General features: G+C 39.6%; 1 non-coding gene across 1 annotated transcript; it reads right to left on the bottom strand.

Moving 5' to 3' along the window:
* Positions 1 to 313: 313 nt before the first annotated feature.
* LOC142428311 (U6 spliceosomal RNA) lies at positions 314 to 420 on the bottom strand. Its single transcript, XR_012780234.1, has one exon. It is a non-coding gene; the product is annotated as a U6 spliceosomal RNA (small nuclear RNA).
* Positions 421 to 14,333: the final 13,913 nt, after the last annotated feature.

Genomic DNA, 14,333 nt, shown 5'->3' with positions numbered 1-14,333 from the left:
TCCAGTTGGTCAATAAATGAGAATTCCTATTCCTTATATTTGTTTATGTTGATAAAAAGCCCTGAAGAAACATTCCTCACTGGTAATGTCCCTTTCTACAACAGATGAAATCCTTCCTAGGCTTGCAGTATCTTTACCTTGCCTTACATAATTAACACAATTATTGTGCTATTATTAAAAACACAGCCACTGAAGGTGGTTTATTTTGCTTGAACTTTTTTTAAAAAACAAATAATTGTGTCTCTTCAGAGGATCCCATTCATAACATATCCCATGTATTGAGGTTGATACCTCATCACCTTTACTTTTTTTTTTAAATATGGAATACTTCACGAATTTGTGTGTCATCCTTGTGCAGGGGCCATGCTAATCTTCTCTGTATCGTTCCAATTATAGCACATGTGTTGCCGAAGCAAACACCATCTTTGCTTTTTAATAGCATTTGTCCTGTACTTCTTCCAAGAGACCAAAAACAAAAGATACAAACTCATTTCCATAGAAATGATTCCAACACAGAGTAACTTTAAAGTTGTGGGTAGAGCTGCCCTAGAGGTTTCTTGCACTGTAACTATGTATGGGCATAGAAACTTTGTCTTTCTCCAGTGAAATGACTGATACTTTCAAAGTACTGACCCAGCAATTAGCTCACTGTACTACCATTGCTCCATTATCCATGATAGGTTTGTGATAAGAATTGTACGAGCCCCCTAGAAAATGATTTTAAAAAAAAACCATCTCTTAATTTTCAATGAGAATTCTGGATGTCCTGCTTCTGCAACAGGTCTTTTTGAAGATATTATTACTTATTTTAAAAGGGACACCACTAACTTCCTTTTCTATCTCTTCATTCAGGAACATATCACTTCACATGCTCATTGTTTTTTATCCATTTTTAGATACAGCTTGATGGCACTTTTGAAGATAACACAGAAGCCCACATTTTATTTAGTCTGCTAATCCAGAGACCACAAATCTGGGATGATTTCCAAGCTCAGCCCCTTCAAGTGTCTTGTGAATAACTGCCGGCCTGCCTTTAGGAGAACACAAGTAGGTGATGATACTGGCAGTATAATCATTGAGCTTGTATTCCGTTAGTTTAACTAGTAAAATTCAGAACCATGAAAGGGAGGTCATCATGTGCTTCAATATTCTCAGTCCCTCTTCAATTCTTATTTGTCTCATTCATATGCAATCCTTGTATGAATATCCTGTGTGAGAACTTTGTATGAATATCCTGTGTGAGAACTTTGTATGAATTTGTGTAACCATAAGTTTTCCAGGATATAAGTAGCAATAGATATTGGTTTCAGCATATTTGTTAGTCTAGGTAGACTAGAGAAACAAATTCATAGACACTCACGTGTATAAGAAAAAAGCTTTTGAGAAAAAAAAAGAGAAAGAAAAAAGCTTTATATACAAGAACAATTGGGTATTAAGAAAACATCCGAGCCCAGTCCAGATCAAGTCCATAAGCCCAATATTAGCCCAGATGTGCAATACTAGTCCATAAATTCCTTGTTACACTCACACAGCCAAGTAATGATGGATGCAGGAAGATCACAGGCCAATGGGTGAAAAGCCTTGTAAATCCAGTGGCAGTAGAAGCACCGCAGTGCTGGCAGGGGTCTCCACATGGCTCCTATAACTCCCAGGGCTCTGGCTCCATCAGCCTTTCTCCATGTGGCTTGTCAAAAGCGATGTCTAGTGATGGGGAGAGGGCGGGGGTCCCACCCCCAGTGAGCTATTTGTCTCCTTAGTGCCTCCAAAGAGGTCATCAAGCTGCTGCCTGATTGACAGGCTAGCCCCCACCCCTCTCATTCTTAAGTATGTGCTTTTTGTTTTGTGTTTTTGGGGGGTTAGCTAAGTTCATTCATTTCAAACTCATAACAACCCTATACACAAAAGAACAAACCAACGTACAATATTGAGTCATTTTCATTATGGTTCATAACTCTGAGCCCATTATTGAAGCTATTGTGTCATTCCATCTCCTCATGGGCCTTATTCTGTTTGACTGTCCTCTACTTTGCCAAGTATGATACCCTTTTCCAAGTACTGGGGTCTCTTGATATCATGTTCAAAAATGTGAGATGAAGTACCATCATCCTTGTTTCTAAGGAATATTCTGGATGTACTACTCCAAGCAAGATTTGTTTGTTCCTTTAGCCAAACCAAAACCACTAGCATTAAGTCAGTGCTGACTCATAGCGACCGCCCTGTGGGTTTCCAGGACTGTAACGGTTTACAGGAATAGAAAGTCCAGTCTTTCTCCTGAGCAGCTTCTGCTGCTGGTGGTTCATCAGTTAACCTTTACTCTGCGATCCACATGGTTAGTTCCTTTGACAGTCCATGGTAATTCCAATATTCCTCAATAGCACCACAATTCACATGCAATGATTCTTTACTCAATGCTCAACTTTCACAAGAATATGAAGCAAATGAAAATACCATCACTTGAGTTAAACTTGGTATGAAGACATATGGCAGTAAATTTAAGTAAAGTCATGGTTACCCAATTTAGCAATATTTTTGATGATTTGGATGTTGCCTGACCACACTAGAACGTTCCATTGTTTAAATATAGACTAATGTAGGTGTCATGAATCAGAAGAGATATGGCTCTGGTTTGTGGTGAATATTTTCATTAGCTATCTTTTTACATAGTCATTTATCCTCCTTTCTGTCTGGCTGTTTGTTTCTCTCTCTCTCTCTGTTGATATCTGCTCTACCTATCACTGGGAATAAAAATGTCCTTGATTTGTGGCTGCATATAACTCCTAGAACAGGTTACACTCTTGTGTGGATTAAGAGAAGTCTGCAGTAGATAAAGTGAAGACTTCAGAAAAAAATCTGGGTTACCCTAAAAGCACAGTTAGCAGCATTCTTTGAGTGGGAGGAGCAGACCCAGAGGCCTCCCTTTATCCTGTTCAAGTTGATTTACAAATGCACCTCCAATATGCAAATACCTCTGGCAGCCACATGAAGCCACAGCACCCATATATGTAAATTCAAAATCCTCATCACTCTGGATAGCCTTTTGGGGTGTCATAAATCTTATCCACATGAACATGAAGCATGTGTGGGTTTTCCTTTCTGGTGGCAACTCTGGGAGGTGAGTGCTTCAGGGATTCCTACATGAAGTCTGGGGATGCAACATCTGAGCACATGACTCTGTTTCTTTTCATCACCAGGTGTCCTGGCTCAGGTGCAGCTACAAGAGTCAGGCCCAGGAGTGGTGAAGCCCTCACAGACCTTGTCTTTCACCTGTGCTGTCTCTGGATTCTCTTTAAATAGCTATTATGTGCACTGGATTGCCAGGCTCCAGGAAAGGGCCTGGAGTGAGTTGAGGTAATAACATGATGGGAAAATATACTACAATCCATCTCTCCAGTCATGACTCAGCATCACCAAGGGCATTTCCAAGAGCCAACTTATTTATAACTCAGCTCTGTGAATCCTGAGTACACAGCCATGTAACACTGATGGGAAGTCTGTGTGAGCCCAGACACAAACCTCCCTGCAACAGGCCATGGTTCCAGGACATGCATGAGAGAGGAGTCAGGGATGCTTTCTGCTCAGAAGCTGCAGTTTCCCCCATGTTTTCAGCACGCCTCTAGGGATTATCATGTATACACTCTGGGGAATCTTCATGCATCTGAATGTATCTTCTTTTCATTGGAATGGGCTTTGTCTGTCTTTGACCATATATACAACAGAGTTCACAGTTATATGTCTTGATAAGATATGTCTGCAATTGACTGTACTAACTAGAATTATTTGTTGTCAAAGCCAGAGACATTCGAAAACACCAAACACCACCACAGAGTCTATGCCAACTCACAGTGATGCTATTGTGAGTTTCTGAGACTATAACTGTTTACAGGAGTAAAAAGCCCTCTCTTCCAGGGAACATCTGGTTATTTTAAACTGTATACGAGCAGATCTCAGCCCAAAGCATAACTACTTTACATAAGAGAGATCCTTAAAGAAACCTTAATGCAAGAAAAATTTCTCTTATGAATCTCAAAGTTTCTTTAAGCAATCAGATGTATTCATACATGCTCCCACATGTATATTTATGTAATAATGTTAACTTACAGTGACCTGGATAATATTGTATGTGTTGATAGTCTTAGGTACGCTTGAGTTGGCTTCAACTCACAGAGATCCTATGTGCAACACGATGAAATGCTGCCCGGACGTGCACTATGCGCACAATCATTCCTCTGTTTGGACTGATCACTGCAGCCATTGTGATATTCATCTCATTGATAGTCTCTCTCATTTGCATTGACATTTTACTTTACCAAGCACAAGACCATTCTCTGGGGACTAGTTCCTCCTGATGACATGACCAAATGAGTGCAATGAAGTCTTGCTCGAATGCTTCCATGAAATATTCAAGATGTTGGACAACAGAAAAGTGAGTTAAGCGAGATGTTGGACATTGTAAGATATGACAAAATAATAATTTATAAATTATTAAGGGTTCATGACGGATGGGGAAGTGGGGGTGGAGGTGGGAAATGAGCTGATAACAAGGGCTCAAGTAGAAAGCAAATCTTTTGAGGATGATGGCAACAAATATACAAATGTGTTTCAGACAATGTATGTGTGTATGGATTGTGCTACGAGTTGTACAAGCCTCCAATAAAAATATTTTTAAAAAAAGAAATATTCAAGATGTGTTTATGTGAAAACAGACCTGTTTGTCCTTCAGACCACTCATGATATATTTAATGGTATTCCCTAACACCATAACCCAAATGTATCAATTCTTCTTTGATATTTCTTACAGGGTTTGGGCCATAATTGGAGTCACTCTTAGTTTTCACAACTGCGGCAGCTATTTCTGGCACTACAGATAGTGTCCAAGGTGCTTCTAAAATCATACAATTCATAAAGGCAGCACCACGCAATAAACTCTTAGGAGCAGAAAATAGCAATAGTGCTGACATTGAAGAAATCTATGTAATGTCTAAATATGGGGCAACAAGAAGATAAACATTCATCTGCAGAAATAAAGGTCGATGCATGTAAGTTATACTTAGATGAACCTGGACCACAAAATCATGTGGCACGATGATTAAATGCTCAACTTTTAGCCAAAAGGGTGGCAGGTCAAAACGAATCAGTGATTCAGTTTATTAAAGACATGATTACTTTCTCCCATGAGTATTATGGATAAGAAAACCTTTATCAGACAGTTCTTCTCTTTCATGGAGGATCTAACAACCATCCTACACCCAAGCAACCTTGGGCGCTTAAAGTTCTGTAAATGTTGACAAGACATTTTCAGCCAACAATTAGCCAAGACACAGTGAGCTTCAACATATGGGCAATGATCAAGACAGTGTATTCTGTTAAAAATTTCCCGTTGTTAGGTGTGTTTCCCACATAAAACATCTACCCTTTCCCCCTGACCTGAGAAGAACCTTGTATTTTGATTTGTTTTTTGATGCTGTTAAATGCCAGAGTGCATTCCAATTCTACGTGATTCAATGGACACCAGAACTAAAGAATGCCTAGTTCAGCACCACAATCACAATGACTCTTTTTGAGCCCATTGTTACAGCCACCATGTCAATCCATCTCATGATGTAGCTTCTTCATTGATCCCCTACTTTATCATGGAGGATGTCTTTCTCAAGGGACTGGGATAATGATAATGCTGCACAAAACAAAGTCTCACTATCCTTGATTCTAAGGGACTCTCTGGCTATTTTACTCGAAACAGATGTTTGTTTTATTGAAAGCCTGTCCACGGTACTTTCATCATTCTTGTCAACACCATAAGTCAAAGGTCATCAGTTTTTATGGCCTTCCTTATTCATATAATATTTAAAATTATAACTTGACTTCTAAAAGTGACATTTAAGAAGTCCTGTAATATGAGCCTGTTGGTGCAGAGATATAAAGGGCTGTGGTGGCGCTATGGGATAAGATTTGTTTGTGCACCACAAGGTCAAGGATTCAAACCAGCCAACGGTTCCCCGAGTAAGATGACGTTGTTTATGCCTGTAAATAATTACAGTAAGAGAAAGCCTAACAAGTAGTTCTCAGTCCTCTAAGGTCCCCATTGAGTCAGAAGAGACGCAATCATAGTGGTTTGGTTTTGGAGGAAGAGCTTGTTTCTTAGCTCGGTTGCTTGCTACATTGGTTTTACCTCAATGCGGAAGAATGTCTGGGGTGTTCATAGCGCTCAGACCTCAGAAACAATAAATTAATGCATACATTAGTGGATGCATATGTTCAAATCAAACAATAATGCTGCACTGGAACTCATAATTTTGTAATTGCAAATATTGGAATCTATGGAGCCTACTAATTCAAGGTATGCTTGTGGGTCACATCACTCCCATCTGTGTCACCCAACTTATTTCAACAACCAGCTCTGGAGATACTTTCTGATGGAGCTGTGGTGCCTGCGCATTAGCATACTGTTTATCGTCCCTCACTCGTATCACAGCCAGGAACACTCATAGGCAAATGCCTGTTGTGGTTTGTTACTTAAATGAGGCCACCACCTTCACCACCCTGCAATCAGGGGATCCCAGAGACTTCTGAGTCAAGAGTCTTTGATACAGAAATGTCTGCCTCCTTTCTCGTCCTCCTGATGGTGCTGGGTCTCCCATCAGGTCAGTGGCAGGCAGATGCAGGGGGTCACAGCAGATTCAAAGACCCATGGGTCCTTTAATACTTGTTCTGACCTTGCTTATCCTGGGTCTATTTGATTTCTGTTTTTAACTTGATCATTTCCATGTCCTTAAAGATGGATGCTGGAATCTTGTTCAGAATTGCATTATCATTACACATCGCTTAGAGCAGTGGTTCTCAATCTGCCTAATGCCGCAAACCTTTAACATATTTCAAGTTGTTTTTGTTGCTAGTTCATAACTAATTTTACTACTGTTATTAATTGAGAGATCCCTGTGAAAGGGTTGTTTGACACCCCCCCCAAAAGGGTTGTGACCCACAAGTTGAGAACCACTGTTGTAGACCATATTAACCTAAATCATTTTATTTCTTAATTTTAATTTAAGTCAGTAACTTTTCATATAACTTTCACTTTCTTTATCTCATGACTTTCAGGAAACACTCCGGGACCATGTTGGGTGGAATCTCAGTCCAAAGGAGAGATTCAGGTTCTAGATCAAGGTCCTGGCCCTCAGCCCTGTATGCATTCCTAGATTACAGCCAAGACAGCATGCCAGACTTAAGAAAAAGCCATCTTGGAAGAAAAGACTCCATTCATCTGTAGAGCTTTTCAGTCGGGCACCTAGATAAGATCAGAAAAACCAAACAGTAACACAGTAGTTAGAATTGTTACCTGTAAACTTTTATTCTTGTTAGCCAATTAACAGAACACAGCTGCATCCAATTGGATTGTATTTTCCTTGGAATCATATTTTCTGCCATCATTTCCACATTTCAGAATATTGGGAGGTTTAGTGCACCTTAAGTATGACTGACCAAATCTAACTCCAAGCATTTATGACTGTTCTATGCAGGTTCACAGGGAATCAGAACTGACTACAGGACCCTAACAATTACAAAGGATCATCAAACATTATTTGCTATGTTTGAGATTAGTATTGCAGTCACTGTATCAATGCACTTCCTTGAGAACTTTACAGGAGGAAATATCTCCTCCATGGTCATTTCAGTCAACACATCCTATCTTCAGATTATCACATTGTAGTCTGAGGACACGGTCACCTATGACTATGCAAGAAACAATGAAAACTCATATCCTGAAAATGCCAGACACCCAGGACAGAGGGAATGACTTTGACAATTCATTTGCTGTCCTTTTTCCCCCTTCTTTCACTTAGTGGTTAAAGCTTTGTGAAAAAAAGCTTTTATTTCCTGGGAATAGTTTCAGTTTTGGGCTGTTAAACCAGCTCCACAAAATTGGAGGAAACATTCTCTAGGACTCAAATCATACAATTAGGCCACAAACACAATCACCGAGTCAATTCTAACTCAGGGGCATTGTAGACTCTGGATTGTACGTTTTTTTTGGAGGTAGACCCTTTAATCATTCTTCCCAGATGCTGGATTTCAGGTGGTCAATGCCCTACCCACCGTGCACCCAGGGTTCCTATATCCTCATAACAATTTAACACACCAAAACCAATCTAGTATTGTTTTAGATTCCATGGGGGTGATTCTGATTCACCGTGTCCAGTTGTGCACAGAGTAGAACTGCATTCCCATTTGAAAGGCTAAGACCTTTGAGAATGAACTCACTATACCATTTAATAGCCGGGTACCATAAACTTTCTTCACATTTGCTTATGCACCTGCTTTGTCTTCAGCTATTGTGTTGGGAAGGCGAGCAACATGGAATGCCAGTTTAATAGAACAAAGTATTCTTGCATTGAGGGAGTGCTTGAGTGGAGGCCCAATGCTACCTTAATACAAAACCTATACATATATGCACACAGATCTATCTTCACATACTCATACATATATTTACATATGTACATGCCTTTATTTAGACCTCTCTATATGCCCTTTGCCTCTTAGCTCCTCTATTTCCTTTGACTTCCTCTTGTCCTACTATCATGTTCAGCCTTTACTTTGGTTTCAGTAATTCCTCTTTACATCAGCCTTGGTCATGCCCTACCAGACCTCCTACACCCTCTTCACCACCGATTTGGATCACTTGTTCCCTTGTCCCTGGGTTTGTTAACACCACTTCCTTTAACCCCACCTCCCCCTCTCCCATGTCCCTCAGAACTGTAGGTCCCATTGTTTTCTCCTCCAAATTGTTAATCCAGCCTATCTTATTTAGACAGACCTGCGGAGATAATGACATGTACAAAAACAAGACAGAGCAAAACCAAGCAACAATATACAACAAACAACAAGCCAATGACAAAAGCTAAACAAGCGGCCATCTAGCTCAAAAGCAACAAAGCCCACCAGCCTGTGCAATTATGAGGTGTTGAAGGGATCAGGTATAAGTCATCATCAGAACAAAAAAATCTTATCATTGTGAAATGAGGGGGAGTGTAGAGTGGGCACCAAAAGCCCATCTGTAGGCAATTGGACATTCCCTTACAGAAAGGTCGTGGGGAGATCAGTCAGTCAGGGTGTAGTGTAGCAAAGATGAAACACACAACTTTCCTCTAGTTCCTAAATGCTTCCTCTCCCCACCCACTATCATGATCACAATTCTACCTTACAAATCTGGCTAGACCAAAAAATATACACTGGTACAGATAGGAACTGGAAACACAGGGAATCCAGGGCAGAAGATTCCTTCAGGACCAGTGGTAGAGCGGCAATACCAGGAAGGTAGAGGGTAGAGGGTGGTGGGGTTGAGAGTGGAAATGGGGATCGATTACAAGGATCTACATATAACCTCCCTGGGGCAGGGACAACAGAAAAGTGGGTGGAGACATCAGACAGTGTAATAAATGACAAAGTAATAATTTATAAATTGTCAAGGGTTCATGAGGAAGGGGGAGTGCAGAGTGAGGGGTAAAATGAGGAACTGATGCCAGGGACTTAAGTGGAGAGCAAATGCTTTGAGAATGATGAGGGAAATGAATGTACAAATGTGCTTTACATAATTGATGTGTGTATGGATTGTGTTAAGAGTTGTATGAGCCCCCAATAAAATGATTTTAAAAAGAGAACTAATTCACTAAGCCTGGCTTCCAACACATTCTCAGTGAGTTTGAATCACCAGCCATTTGGTTTGTAATGCAGTGCTGTAAGAACTTCTCTTAAGCTTGACTCATGCCCCACTTTAGAATTTTTAAGATGCTGTCCTGGCCTCTTTCATCACTAAAGTATGTAATCTCTTTCTCCTCCACACCCAGTTTTGCCCCATCGCAAAGTATTATTACTCAAATGTCAATATCCTCCTGTTTTCAGAATGTGCCCATTTTCCCATTCCACCCTGCCTCACAAAGTTAAAAAGATTATGCTTCTCTTAGCTTCTGTAAACTGCTTGCTGAAAGGAATGTGGAACCCCCAACCTTCCCTGCTTACACACTGAAAGCTTTGTAATAGCCTCAACCCCTCCTGATTGCTAAACCGGCAGCGGTTTTTGTCCTTATAAATCCACCTGACTATAATTTTCAGCTTTGAGTAATTTTGTCGAGATTTGAATCCTCCCAAAGGCCACCAGCTAGAATAAAGACTCCCAATTTGGACATAAATGAAATTACATTACTTATGCACACCAGAAGACTGCATGAGAAGCGTAAAATGAGAGCCCATGGACAGGGACATTTATTTTTAATCAATGACACATCAGTCAAAGGGATAATTACAAAAAAATACAGAACTCTACATCTCAATAAGAAAATAACAAGAGACCAAATCAAAAAATGGGGAAAAGATATGAACAAAAATGAAATACAAATGATTAACCAAAAATGAAGTACAAATAATTAACAATGATTAGCAAATGAAGTACAAATGATTAACTTCACCAAAAATGAAATACAAATGATTAACAAACATGTAAAAAATGCTCACTAGCCTTCAGGAAGATGCAAATTCAAAGCACAATGAGATAGCACTTAACCCCTACAATGCCAGCCCAAAACAAAGAAGCAAAACAACAAATGCTGGAAAGGATATGGAGGGATTGGGATTCATATATACCGCCGGTAGAGATACATACAGCCACTGTGGAAATCAATGTGGCACTACTTAAAACAACCAAAGCTTGAAGTCCCATATGATCCAACAATACCACGATTAGACATCATGGAATTCATACACAAAGCAATATACTTTTAAAAACAACAAACTAAAGCAGAGGTAAAGCTCAATTGAAAATAAGAGGAATATTTAAAACTATAAGATTTAAAATGGGTGAAAAAGGATCTCAAAAGATAAAGTGCTATATTTTAACTTAACTGCATCTGAATAATCCACCTTCCAAAGAATTCTGCATGAGAACAAGGCCATTCACATACCTGTTCTATGGTCACAGTATTTCTCCAGTTAACGTAGTTAACATGAGTCAAAGGAGTGATCAAATGTAAAATCAGATATTGTTCTTGGTATCAATGTACATATGAACACAGGATGAGTCTATCAGGCTTTCCCAGTAGCTGTATTCATGATTTCCTGCAGGATTTACATTGCAGTCATACACTGTGACAGACATTTTGTGCAGCCCTTCTGTCCAATTACTACATCACAGTTTATCCTATGAGCTTTGGGGAACATCAAAGAAAATGTAATTGGATACTGGAATCACTGTTAATCACTAAATGCATATGCACTGCCACATGCCCTGTATTCATACGGTTTCTCTGCTGTACAAATCCTCTATTGTCACATGACTCCTTTCGGGCTAAAGGCCAGCCAATCAGAACTACATTAGTTAAAATCCTAATGTAGTTTAGTGACACACGGAGAGAAACCAAAGAGGGTATTTGCAAAGTCACTATATTGCCAGCGCTTTCCTTCTTATTGAGATCACTGGTATGTGATGTCACATGACTTCCTGTGGAGTTTCCTATCTTGAGTGAATTTTGTATGTTTTCAGTTTTGTGTTTCTGTGAAGAAAACTTAGAAACACAGGTAAAAGTTTGTTACCCACATTCTATGCAGCTACATGATAACTACTTATGTGAAATCATTGATGAGACATGAGCGCTTCAATTTTTTAAAACGTTTTTTATGATTTAAAACTTTACAGAGTAAATTGGTTTTCTATTCAACAGTTCATACATTGATTGCAGTCCCCAAGATGTACCAGCCTTCTTCCCACTTCTGCCCCCTCCCTGTGCTTTTATACTATTCATCCTTCTTTCCTGTGTCTTCTAGCTTTTATGAGTTTTTAGCCATAAGCAAATGCTGTTCCTTTGATTTTGTATGGTTGATTTTCCAGGGAGTGTATGTTATTCTTGGATGTTATTCTTCCCCTCCAAGTCTATATATTGTTGGGCTGAAAGCTGAGTCAGAGGAGTGAGTACAGGTTCAAGAGTGAAACATCGCTAAAGGCCACAATCTGTAGATTCCAAGTCTCCATCAGACCAGTAAGCCTGATCTATTTTATGATTTTGGTTTGTTCCACTTTCTTCTCTCACTCGACTCAGGACCCTCTTTTGTGATCCTTTTCAGAGTAATTAGCAGTGGAAGCCCAGCATCATCTAGTTCTTCTGGTCTCAGGGTTGTGGAGGCTAAGGTTCCCAGTGTTCCATTCATCCTTTGGCTTAATTGTTCCCGTACATCTCCTATTTTCTTCATTTTTATTTTATGTTTCTTCTGTGCTGTCTCCGGTGGCTAACGAAGAGCATGCAGGTGGGGCAGGTACACGTGTCATCTGGGTGGGCACTCTACTGCTTGGTATAGCTGTGATCCAGAAACACCAGGTTCAGTTCTCTTTCAGGTACTGAAAGCTGGAAGACCAATGAGGTACCCATGCACTCTGTGCAAGACCGATAAGGGTTGGTCATGCCAGTAGAGGGACAGAAATGCAGAACATGGATCACCATATGGTCACAATTGTCTGTCCCCACGCTTGGCCCAGGCCAAACTCTACCACCTCTTCCTCTCTTTTGAAAGCTTTGTTACACTCAATGAAAGGTTTTCTTCTTGGAAATTGTCTAATGTTTAAGGAAACGACTTCCACATATAAGATTTTCTATATTTAATTCATGCAAAGAGCTTCTTTTCTTTGTGAAATTTCTGATGTGCTGTAAGGCATCACGTCTGGCTGAAAGCTTTACCACACTCAACACAGATTAAGGATTTTCTCCACAAAGAATTCATAGATGAGTTTTGAGATATGCTTTCTGAATGAAGCCTTTGCCACATTCACTAAATACATAGGCTTTCTCTCTCTGCACGATGAGTTTTCTGATGAATGTTGAGCTTATTCTTCCTGAAAAAGGCTTTCCACATTCACCACATACATGGGGTTTCTCTTCAGTATGAGTTCACCAATGATCAGTGAGAGCTGTCTTCCTGATATAGCCTTTGCCACAGTCATCACATACATAGGGTTTCTCTCCAGTATGAATTCGTAGATGAGTTCTGAGATGCTTTCCGGTTGAAACCTTTGCCACATTCACCATATTCATGGGATTTCTCTCCAGTATGAGTTCGCTGATGATCAGAGAGCACAGTTTTTGAGATACAACCTTTTCCACACTCATCACACACATGGGGTTTCTCTCCAGTATGAGTACGCAGATGAACAGTGAGCTCATTCTTCTTGATAAAGGCTTTTCCACATTCTCCACATACATGGGGTTTCTCTCCTGTATGAGTTAGTAGATGAGGTTTGAGATGTGTTTTCCAAATGAAGCCTTTTCCACATTCATCACACACATGGGGTTTCACACCAGTATGAGTTCGCTGACGAACAGTGAGTTCCTTCTTCTCGATAAAGGCTTTTCCACATTCATCACATGCATAGGCTTTCTCCCCCATATGAGTTCACTGATGAACAGTGAGAGAAGTGTTCCTGATAAAGCCTTTGCCACATTCACCACATACATGGGGTTTCTCTCCAGTATGAGTTCGCTGATGAAGAGTGAACTCATTCTTCTTGAATTTTTGCCCACACTGACTGCATTCATAAGTCTTATCTAGTGTATCAGTGATCCGGTGTTCATAGAGCACAGACTCCTCGATGAAGGTTGTTCCACATTTATCACCTGTGTGCGGTTTCTCAATTTCATCAGATTTCTGATGCTGAATGCATTGTGACTTCATGAGCCTGGATTGTTCACACTCAGGGAATTTCTTTTCAGTACAACATTGCTCTTGTTTAACATGGAGAAAAGTTTCCTCATCTTCACAGAGCACAACTGATTTCTGTATTTTATTGCTTCTATTCTGATTTAATTCCAGAATGATTAAATCTGATTTTACAAATTTTTCATGTAAGCCAAACATCTCATCATTTTCCTTTGGAGGAAAATTATTTTTGTCCTGAGAAACAGTACTTTCCAATGTATTAAATTTATAACACCATTCCGTTCTGTCTATGCATCTTTCACATTGCAAGTGCTCAAGCAAATGATCTTCATCTTTGTGGATTTCTATAAAAGAACAGAACATTGATTGTTTTCAAAATCTTGATTGACAACGGGTCTCTTAAAATATGCATTGATACAAAGTAGATATTTAGTGACAACCCTCTTATATGAATATAAATAAAACAATATGCTTAATGTTTATTGCCCATTGGAAGTAATACAACAGTGTAAACAATCCAAATAGTAAAGTTATTGTAGAAATCAGGTTGGATATGAAAGTGATGAATGAACACAGATTTAGTATTTGCAAAAAGAGGGGCATGAAAATGTACAACAAACATACTAGAAGGAAGACATCAAGACCAA

The sequence above is a fragment of the Tenrec ecaudatus genome, chromosome 15, assembly GCF_050624435.1.
Source record: "Tenrec ecaudatus isolate mTenEca1 chromosome 15, mTenEca1.hap1, whole genome shotgun sequence".
Taxonomy (NCBI): Eukaryota; Metazoa; Chordata; class Mammalia; order Afrosoricida; family Tenrecidae; genus Tenrec; species Tenrec ecaudatus.
This window is presented reverse-complemented; position numbering and strand designations above follow the sequence as displayed.